Raw genomic sequence first — 11,663 nt, forward strand, 5'->3', positions numbered from 1 at the left:
CAAGCTGCCTGACCTTCAGGGTGACAGGTGACAAACAGCCTGACCTTCAGGGTGACAGGTGACAAACAGCCTGACCTTCAGGGTGACAGGTGACGACGATGAAGCATCAAGCAACTTCTGAGTGCAAACAAGGAGTGTAAACTTAAACTCTCCGTCTAAATTAATAAGAAGTTCCAACCATAACTTTGTTAACAAACATTCCCTTCCGTTAAGGTACGACAACACTCCGTCTCCCTCAGCCTCAACCACACTTTCTTCCCCTGATAATGGGGAGATGGGACCCCCCTTTTGGGACCCCCTTTTGGGACCCCCCTTTGGGACCCCCCTTTTGGGACCCCCCCTTTTGGGACCCCTTTTGGGACCCCCTTTTTCAAGCTATCACTTAACTCTTCCCTCATCTCGTACAGTGTTTCCCTGTCCACAACACTCCCCCCGTCTCCCCAACACTCCCCCCGTCTCCCCAACACTCCCCCCGTCTCCCCAACACTCCCCCCGTCTCCCCAACACTCCTCCCGTCTTTCCAACACTCCTCCCGTCTCCCCAACACTCCTCCCGTCTCTCCAACACGCCCCCCGTCTCCCCAACTCTCCTCCCGTCTTCCCAACACTCCTCCCGTCTCTCCAACACTCCCTCCTCGCCACGCCTGTTCTCCCTCCCTCCCTTCCACCGTCACTCACCCACACCCACCGTCAGCGGGGAACTCAAATGCGGCAGCAGACGAGCCTACACTGCCCCTCCCAGTGTTACACCACCCAACAGTGGAGGGGTGTAACAAGAGGGGTTGCAACAGGAGGCCTGGTCGACGACCGGGCCGCGGGGACGCTAAGCTCCGGAAGCACCTCAAGGTAACCTCAAGGTAACCCCCCCTACAAACTCCAAACCTTGCCTCCTGCAACTTTCTCCACTTTCAATGTTTAGTCAGAATACATTTACATATTGCTAAGGTCTTGCAAGTCCTGCACTGAATAATCGATAATCTCTGCAGCACTATTAATACAAGACTCAAAAAATTCGTTCGTACTTTACTATATTGTTCATAACTGCTCTAGTCAGAAGTGGAGCAGATTACGACTATATAGCCCTTGGAAGGGTGGTCAGGATAAGGATTTGGGATGGGACCGGGGGGGAAGGAATATGGGGCCCAACCACTTGGACGGTCGGGGATTGAACGCCGACCTGCGTGAAGCGAGATCGTCGCTCTACCGTCCAGCTCAAGTGATTGGGTGTACTGACCTGGAGAATCTCTATATCTTAATTACCTGAATCAATTAAATAAAATACATTAGCTTTTAGGATCTGTAAAAATCGCAAAGATTTATATTCGTTGGACCGCAAGCGAGAGAAATGTATTTACTAATGTGATAAGCATACGGAAGCAGCCGTCTACTGAGGTATGCGTATCATTATATTGAAATTATATATATTATATATCATCATCACTCTATATTATATAGTGATGATGATGATATAAATATTTATGATGGAGATGATAGTGGGAACAGGATCAAGAGACAGGACACATTAGTGAAATCTGAGTCGAAACATCCGTAGACTTTATCACAATGGTACAATGGTCCTGTATGATTAACCATCCTACGACTACCTTTCTAATTCTTATACCATGTTCCACTACAGTACTCATGACATGCTACACTACATTACCCATGACATGCCCCACTACAGTACCCATGACATGCCCCACTACAGTACCCATGACATGCTCCAATACAGTAACCATGACATGCTACACTACAGTACCCATGACATGCTCCACTACAGTACCCATGACATGCTCCACTACATTACCCATGACATGCTTCACTACATTACCCATGACATGCTCCACTACAGTACCCATGACATGCTCCACTACAGTACCCATGACATGTCCCACTACAATACCCATGACATGTCCCACTACAATACCCATGACATGCTCCACTACAGTACCATGACATGCCCCACTACAATACCCATGACATGTCCCACTACAATACCCATGACATGCTCCACTACAGTACCATGACATGCCCCACTACAATACCCATGACATGCCCCACTACAGTACCCATGACATGCCCCACTACATTACCCATGACATGCCCCACTACAGTACCCATGACATGCTACACTACAGTACCCATGACATGCTCCAATACAGTAACCATGACATGCTACACTACAGTACCCATGACATGCCCCACTACAATACCCATGACATGCCCCACTACAATACCCATGACATGCCCCACTACAATACCCATCCACTACAAGAACGTGTACACAGGAAGAGACGTATGGGTGAAATGCTGCAAAGTACAATGAACTTGATAACTTAGGCTTGGTTTAGGCGGAGAGGACTTGTGTATCTCCTGGGCAGGTTTACCTACGGTTCCTGATACTGCTGCACATACTGGCTTGACAAATGTTACCAGGGAGAGAGATAACAGGGGAGAGAGATAAAAGGGGAGTGAGAGATAATAGGGGAAAAGGATACAAGTAGTAAAATAAAGTGTGCGCGCGTGTCTTAACGTCCAAGTGGCTGTGTATTTATTATTTGTGCCTGCAGGATCGAACTCTTGGACCCCGCCTGTCTAACCATATTTTGCCTAATGTACTGACCCCCGACCTGTTTTCCTCTATGATATCTGCTACATATATTACACAACTATACAGTCCGCAGCAGGTGACTCCCAGGTGCCTATTTACTGCTGGGTGAACAGGGCACTAGGTGAAAGAAACTCTGACCCATTTGTTTCAGCCTCGGCCGGGAATCGAAGTCTCGGCAGTTAGGACTTCAACCTCCGAATGTTGTCCGCTAGGTCGCCATGTACTGTGTGTGTGTGTATGTGTGTATGTGTGTATGTGTGTGTGTGTGTGTGTGTGTGTGTGTGTGTGTGTGTGTGTGTGTTCGTGTGTGTTCGTGTGTGTTCGTGTGTGTTCGTGTGTGTGTGTGTGTGTGTGTGTGTGTGTGTGTGTGTGTGTGTGTGTGTGTGTGTGTGTGTGTGTGTGTGTTCGTGTGTGTTCGTGTGTGTGTGTGTGTTCGTGTGTGTGTGTGTGTTCGTGTGTGTGTGTTCGTGTGTGTGTGTTCGTGTGTGTGTGTGTTCGTGTGTGTGTGTGTGTGTTCGTGTGTGTGTTCGTGTGTGTGTGTGTGTGTGTGTGTGTTCGTGTGTGTGTTCGTGTGTGTGTTCGTGTGTGTGTGTGTGTGTGTGTGTGTGTGTGTGTGTGTGTGTGTGTGTGTGTGTGTGTGTGTGTGTGTGTGTGTGTGTGTGTGTGTGTGCGTGTGCGCGCGTGTGTGCGCTCAACTAGTTGTGCTTGTTGGGGTTAAGCTTCAGCTCTTTGGTCCCGCCTCTCATCTGGCAATCAACACATGCATGCGTGTGTGTGTGTGTGTGTATACTCTTCAATTTCTGCCTGAAGGATCGAGCTCTCGCTCTTGGACCCCGCTTTTCTAGCCGTCGGTTGTCTAATGGCACTGCCTCCTGACCTATTTCCCCTATAACAGGTGACTTTATTTCCCTATCATATATAAAACGTTACTAACATCTCTATACCACATCAGAGTCTCTTAAACTTCCATCCTGCAATTGGCGCGCACGAGCATTTGAATGCGCGTGTGTACTGCGTGCGACACAATACCCCAACCACTTGGGCTGGACGGTAGAGCGACGGTCTCTCTTCATGCAGATCGGCGTACAATCCGATGGTTGGGGCACCATTCCTTCCCCCCGTCCCATCCCAAATCCTTATCCTGACCCCTTCCCAGTGCTATATAGTCGTAATGGCTTGGCGCTTTCCCTTGATAATTCCTTCCTTCCTTCCCCCCTCCCCGGCCTCAGTCCGCCTCAGCCTTAGTATTCATTGACGGCTCCGTGGTATCTGGGGGACGTGTGATGGCCGGCTGCGCCTTACCCCACCACACAATACCAAACCATGGGAACACTGGCATCTTCACCGCTGCTGCTGCTGCTCCTAGCGGCGGCGAGGGCGGGGAGGGGGATGCTACTTAACTGGTGCGCGGACGGTATCCGAAGTTATATACTGACCTCCACGGTGGTAGCTTAGATATTACATGATTGTGATCTTGGCTCTATGATGCGCCGAGACGGTGAAGTTTGGTGTTGATGGTGGTGGTGGTGCAGCCTGTCCTCCTACAGCCTGTTCTCCTACAGCCTGTCCTCCTACAACCTGTTCTCCTACAGCCTGTCCTCCTACAACCTGTTCTCCTACAGCCTGTCCTCCTACAACCTGTTCTCCTACAGCTTGTCCTCCTACAACCTGTTCTCCTACAGCCTGTCCTCCTACAACCTGTTCTCCTACAGCTTGTTCTACAACCTGTCCTCCTACAGCCTGTCCTCCTACAGCCTGTCCTCCTACAGCCTGTCCTCCTACAGCCTGTCCTCCTACAGCCTGTCCTCCTACAGCCTGTCCTCCTACAGCCTGTCCTCCTACAACCTGTTCTCCTACAGCTTGTTCTACAACCTGTCCTCCTACAGCCTGTTCTCCTACAGCCTGTCCTCCTACAACCTGTTCTCCTACAGCCTGTCCTCCTACAACCTGTTCTCCTACAGCCTGTCCTCCTACAACCTGTTCTCCTACAGCCTGTCCTCCTACAACCTGTTCTCCTACAGCTTGTTCTACAACCTGTCCTCCTACAGCCTGTCCTCCTACAGCCTGTCCTCCTACAGCCTGTCCTCCTACAACCTGTTCTCCTACAGCTTGTTCTACAACCTGTCCTCCTACAGCCTGTCCTCCTACAGCCTGTCCTCCTACAGCCTGTCCTCCTACAGCCTGTCCTCCTACAACCTGTCCTCCTACAACCTGTTCTCCTACAGCTTGTTCTACAACCTGTCCTCCTACAGCCTGTCCTCCTACAACCTGTTCTCCTACAGCTTGTTCTACAACCTGTCCTCCTACAGCCTGTCCTCCTACAGCCTGTCCTCCTACAGCCTGTCCTCCTACAGCCTGTCCTCCTACAGCCTGTCCTCCTACAAGCTGTCCTCCTACAGCCTGTCCTCCTACAGCCTGTCCTCCTACAACCTGTTCTCCTACAGCCTGTCCTCCTACAACCTGTTCTCCTACAGCTTGTTCTACAACCTGTCCTCCTACAGCCTGTCCTCCTACAGCCTGTCCTCCTACAGCCTGTCCTCCTACAGCCTGTCCTCCTACAGCCTGTCCTCCTACAGCCAGTCCTCCTACAACCTGTCCTACAAAGAACGTCGCTTTTCGCTCGTACGCGTTACATCAGGCCAAAAATTATCGTACTAGAAAAATGGGAGCGGCTCGCGAAAGTGATATTTGGATATTGGATATTTGCTATGATAGAGCTAGCTCCTATCACAGCTAATCAATATAATATAGCCAGCTCAAGCGATAGATTGTACCGTAGCCGGTCGGGAGCCGGTCGGCCGAGCGGACAGCACGCTGGACTTGTGATCCTGTGGTCCTGGGTTCGATCCCAGGCGCCGGCGAGAAACAATGGGCAGAGTTTCTTTCACCCTATGCCCCTGTTACCTAGCAGTAAAATAGGTACCTGGGTGTTAGTCAGCTGTCACGGGCTGCTTCCTGGGGGTGGAGGCCTGGTCGAGGACCGGGCCGCGGGGACACTAAAAAAAAAAGCCCCGAAATAATCTCAAGATAACCTCAAGATAGCCTGCCCCAGCTATATACCTAAGGCCCACTCATAAGACACAGCTGAAGTGACCAGAGTACCAGTACTGTTGATAGGGAGACCCCCTTGCAGCTTGGGTTCGAATCCTCTGAGGGGTCCTAGAGTTAAAGTGCCATATTGTGCATCGCAACCATTCAATCTTTGCTCATATTATATTTATATGTATTTTCACACCGTGTTCTGACCAACTGGCAAGAGCCGGCTATCGTTGTGACAATATTGCAATGATTGGCTATCGCAGCAGCTGGCTGGATCACATTAAGAATCCACAATAGAGGCTAGATATCGTGGATACATATAAATATTGTGGATACAGATAGATATCGTAGGCACAGATAGATACCGAAGTACCAATGTATCGAGGGGGGTCGCCTTAACCAGTGCCTATCGATCGTAATTCTGATATATGACGACGTTTGGCTTTTGTAACGAAGTGAATCACGGTCAAACGAGCGAGGAAAAGAACCCCCAACACTGTTCTGATTATTATGGGAGAGAGGGAGAGCCAGAGGAGGGGAAGGGGGTGGGGGTGAGGAGAGTAGGAGGAGGGAGAGGAGGGAGAGGGGCAGAAGAGAAGGGGAATGCAACGGAGCAGCGAAGGGTACACCAAATTGGGTGGGTGATGGGGAAAGAGAATAAAGGGAGCAGAAACGCTGGAAGAAGTGAGAGCGTGGACACGAAAAGAGGGGAAGAGAGGGGAAAAGGATGCTGAGGCCACCTGGGGGAGATGGTGATTATAGTTTGATGTATCTGAGGGGAGATGACACAGAGGACTGGGGAATGAAGAATTAGGGAGGAGTGGGGGGGAGGGAGTGATAGGGAGAGTGAGAGAAAGGGGGGAGGGGGAGAGGGAGAGGAGGGAGAGGGAGAGAAGGAAGAGAGGGAGAGGAGGGAAGGAAAGGAGGGGGAAGGGGGATGGGGAGGGGGAAAAGAGGTAGGGGAGAAGGGGGAGAGGGAGAGGGAGAGGGAGAGAGAGAGAGAGAGAGAGAGAGAGAGAGAGAGAGGGAGAGAGAGAGAGAGAGAGAGAGAGAGAGAGAGAGAGAGAGAGAGAGAGAGAGAGAGAGAGAGAGAGAGAGAGAGAGAGAGAGAGAGAGAGAGAGAGAGAGAGAGAGAGAGAGAGAGAGAGAGAGAGAGAGAGAGACAGAGAGAGAGACAGAGAGAGAGAGAGAGAGAGAGAGAGAGAGAGAGAGAGAGAGAGAGAGAGAGAGAGAGAGAGAGAGAGAGAGAGAGAGAGAGAGAGAGAGAGAGAGAGAATAATACATTAAAACATGAGATTATACCACTACATAAATGCCGCCTTCAATAATAAGACCATCAATAATGTACTAAGATCACTGACTGACTACAGTAAAATAGGATCAACTTCTAACATAAGACGATACTGCTAACGGAAATACTAGAAATAACGAGAGTTGGGTAACGGGTAACTTGGGCGACTTTGCTTATACTCAGAGTTGAGAGCAGACTCGCAAAACTTAATTAAACTAATTAACTTTAAAGCTTTTAACCATCAAAAACTTTTCCCTAAAGTCAATTAAATTATAAACTAGGGAAACATGCCTCTTTAAGGGGGTAAGAAAGTACCCATTCGAAGAGGGGAAGAAAATGCCCATGCATGGGGGTAAAATATGTCCCAATTTCAAGATGGGTAAAAAAAAAGTACCCATGTGGGGCACGGTAAGAAGTGCCCGTCCAGGGTAGGGTTAAAAAGTGCCCATGTGAAAAGGGGCAAAAAAGAGCCTGCTAGAAAAAATTAAAGTGCCTATGTAGGGTGTTGAATACTCGATGTTTTGCATTAGTTCATTTTGTCAGGGGACATGAAGCCTTCTTATATATATATATGTCGTACCTAGTAGCCAGAACGCACTTCTCAGCCTACTATGCAAGGACAAATTTGCCTAATAAGCCAAGTTTTCATGAATTATTTGTTTTTCGACTACCTAACCTACCTAACCTAACCTAACTTTTTCGGCTACCTAACCTAACCTAACCTATAAAGATAGGTTAGGTTAGGTAGGGTTGGTTAGGTTCGGTCATATATCTACGTTAATTTTAACTCCAATAAAAAAAAATTGACCTCATACATAATGAAATGGGTAGCTTTATCATTTCATAAGAAAAAAATTTGAGAAAATATATTAATTCAGGAAAACTTGGCTTATTAGGCAAATCGGGCCTTGCATAGTAGGCTGAGAAGTGAGTTCTGGCTACTAGGTACGACATTATATATATATATATATATATATATATATATATATATATATATATATATTATGCCTCCAATTACGATTAATAAAGCCATAAAAGGCAGTAGTAATATATACAGCGAATGTGACACGGGTTTTGAGCACTAGAGCAAAATACAAAACTAATTGGGAATTTTGTTCATCTGTTACATTTATTTATATATGTACACGATTCTAAAAATAAATGAAAGGTCATTTTTTATTATGTAAATCCATTAATGGCGAATTCATTTATTATCAGCATTGAATACCCCGACAGATGAATACATTCATCCATAAAATAAGTATTTTATCCAACTTTGTCACAAAGTTCAATTTACATATTCGGTCAACGTCACCATTAACAGCGCGCGCGAGCACATATATACACACACACACATTACATAGAGAATATCTACATAGGCACTCACACACGCAAATATTTCCATTGAGTGCGTGTGTGTATGTTTGTGAGTCTTTGTGTGGGGGTTAGTTCCGAATTAACTCTTTTTACGATATCTTGACTTTGTCCATATTGCTATGGACAAAGTATATTGTCCATAGCATATTGTCCATATATGTATATTTTATGTTATCATATTCCATCTTGAGTATTATCATGTTTTCCTTACATTTAGTTTCTTAAGTTTTATGCTCGTAGCTCAACTCCTTTTGCTTGCTCGCTTGGTACAAAGTTTTGTATTTCTTGAAACTTCGTAATATGCGTGATAAGAGGTGTGGGCTCCAAGCTGGTGCTGCTTACTCTGAGACAAGGATTTCAAATGTGTCGTGAAGTATCGTGGATGGATTCATACACTGAGTTCAACATCAGCTTGGTCATACATTTGACCTGTTATGTATACCTCTGTATGTTCGTCACGTGACAAGTTAAACGGGACATTTATCCCTTCTTGTTGTTTTAGACACAGCTTCTCGGAACAAAAAGTTGCAAGTAGCACGGGCTATGGCGAGCCCGTAGTGGACTTACCTGGCACAGGAGCGGGGCTGTAACTGTAACATTTACCCCTTGTATCATTTACTATGACTCAAAGAGAGTACCTTAGTTGGTATGATGCTACCGGCCGTCTTTCTCCTCTCCCCATATTGCCTTGCATTTAGTAAGGCTAAAATCAAGTAGCCACTTTGACTATAATGCAATATGTCCTATGGACTTTTTAAGTATTTTGCAGTTATGTATAACATTTATAGAATTCTTTTCTATAAATTCAATACAATTCTATAAATATAAATTCATTTCTATAAATTCTAATTCTTTCTATAAAAAGAATAAATTGTAGTTTTGTATAGAATCGTATAGAATCGCTTATATTCTCTTTGAGTTGCATAGTTTGCAAGCATCTTTTTCTTGGAAGGTCTAGTACATATAATGGTTCCAAATTGAGACCATTGGGTACTATACACTTTCTACGTCACTCCATTCTGACATATCTTTCACCGAAACTCAGCCTTCTGTTAGTCTGACATTACGGGCCGGAGATTCATTTGCAGGTTCATCCGCCTCTCATTTGATGATTGAGTCGACTATGAGGAGCAGTATGGAGGGTCCCTCTGAGTGTGAGAGTGTATGCGAGTGAAAGGCATCTCTTGGTATGTTTGGAGGGCAGGGGATAAAAACGTATTTGTTTTATATCGTATTTCTAATATTAATTTTATAGTCTATTTACCAAAATATAGTCACACACACACACACACACACACACACACACACACACACACACGCACGCACGCGCGCATACATACTCACACTCCCCCTACACTAATCAATTCCCTGTCCATAGCTGCAGGGCATCAGAAGCGCCCTGACGATCTCTTACACCCTTCACTACACACACAAATATTCTCTCGTTAACACTGCCGACCGTCGGAGCCAATTGTTTCATTCGTGTAACCAACTGGAATTAATCCAAATGAAGCTTTTTGTGATTAATAACGATTACAATGTGATATTCAGAAACTGTACCCAAAATTTAAGAGACATTAACACACACACCACACCACACCACACCACACCACACCACACCACACCACACACACACACACACACACACACACACACACACAACAACCCAGCAGGTACAAATAGGTTATCATACAATTCTGAGCAAGTTTTTCACTGCATAATTACCCAAAATCCGGAGCTCTCACCAGTCACAAAATTTCCATAATTGTTTTTTTTTTCCTTTTAAATTCGAACATTCAAAATGTTTGAGTATTTAACCAAGTTACAGAAAATGATGCCCAATCCATCGCCAGGGGTTACGATGCCCTCTAAGGTTAACCATCCCGCTGAAAACTCTCACTTTCCACACCTTTTTAAGCATACAAGACGAACTGAGGCAATGTTTACTTGAAGTTAGTTAGCGAGAGATTGTTTCGTTTGTGTATTATGCAGACGCATGCGTCACAGTAACGAGCTTGGGGCCAGATTCACGAAGCAGTTACGCAAGTACTTACGAACGTGTACATCTTTCCTCAATCTTTGGCGGCTTTGGTTACATTTATTAAATAGTTTACAAGCATGAAAACTTCCCAATCAAATGTTGTTATTGTTATAAACAGCCTCCTGGTGCTTCGGAGCTTATTAACTGTTTAATAATTGTAAACAAAGTCGCCAAAGATTGAGAAAAGATGTACAGGTTCGTAAGTGCTTGCGTAACTGCTTCGTGAATCTGGCTCCAGGGCTACTAATTCTCAAGTGCAGAAATATATTGCAGTGAAGCCCCAGAGTTGCGGGTGTCACATTGCCCTACAGTGCTAGTTCAGTGAGTGTGTTCTGTAGTAGACATTTAATTGATGTGGCAATGATATACAGGGAGCCGGTGGCTGAGCGGACAGAACACTGGACGTGTGATCCTGTGGTCCCGGGTTCGATCCCGGGCGCAGGCGAGAAAGAATGGGCAGAGTTTCTTTCACCCTGATGCCCCTGTTACCTAGCAGTAAATAGGTACCTTGGAGTTAGTCAGCTGTCACGGGCTGCTTTCTGGGGGGTGGAGGGCTAGTCAAGGCCCGGGCCGCGGGGACACTAAGCCCCGAAATCATCTCAAGATAGCCTCACGTGCAGAAGGCCACCCCTTACCTGCACCAGCCCCAATACCTGGTTACCTCTAGTAGTCTGCGACGTACCTGCACCCGTGCACACGTGCAAGGAGTGAAGAGAGACGAGGAGAGTAGTTAGAGGAACTCTGTAGGTCCTCGAGGGACCAGCCTCCACCGCCTGTGGGTCCTCCCTCCCTAAGTCCCACTAAGGGGATCGACACACTGCCTCCAGCACTCCAACATTCAGGATAATATTGACAGTAGATACCTAGGCGCGCCATAGGCACAATCAGAGAACACTGTATAAACATCAGAGGTTCGCGGTTGTTCAACGTCCTCCCAGCGACTATAAGAAATATTGCCGGAACAACCGTGGACATCTTCAAGAGGAAACTGGACTGTTTTCTAAGAGAAGTGCCGGACCAACCGGGCTGTGGTGGGTATGTGGGTCTGCGGGCCGCTCAAAACAACAGCCTGGTGGAACAAACTCTCAGAAGTCGAGCCTGGCCTCGGGCCGGGCTTGGGGAGTAGAAGAACTCCCAGAACCCCATCAAGCAGGTATTGGCGTATGCCTTTCCATTGGAGACTTACAGCGCCGTGGAGAGGGGGGGGACCTGCTGCCTGGGTAACAGCTTCTCCCCCGAATCAACCTACCCTGGCTTTGTGCCCTGGTGAGGCCACTCCAGACCAGGCCGACACCAGAGCACAAC

Source organism: Procambarus clarkii, chromosome 34 (assembly GCF_040958095.1).
Source record: "Procambarus clarkii isolate CNS0578487 chromosome 34, FALCON_Pclarkii_2.0, whole genome shotgun sequence".
NCBI classification, from domain to species: Eukaryota; Metazoa; Arthropoda; class Malacostraca; order Decapoda; family Cambaridae; genus Procambarus; species Procambarus clarkii.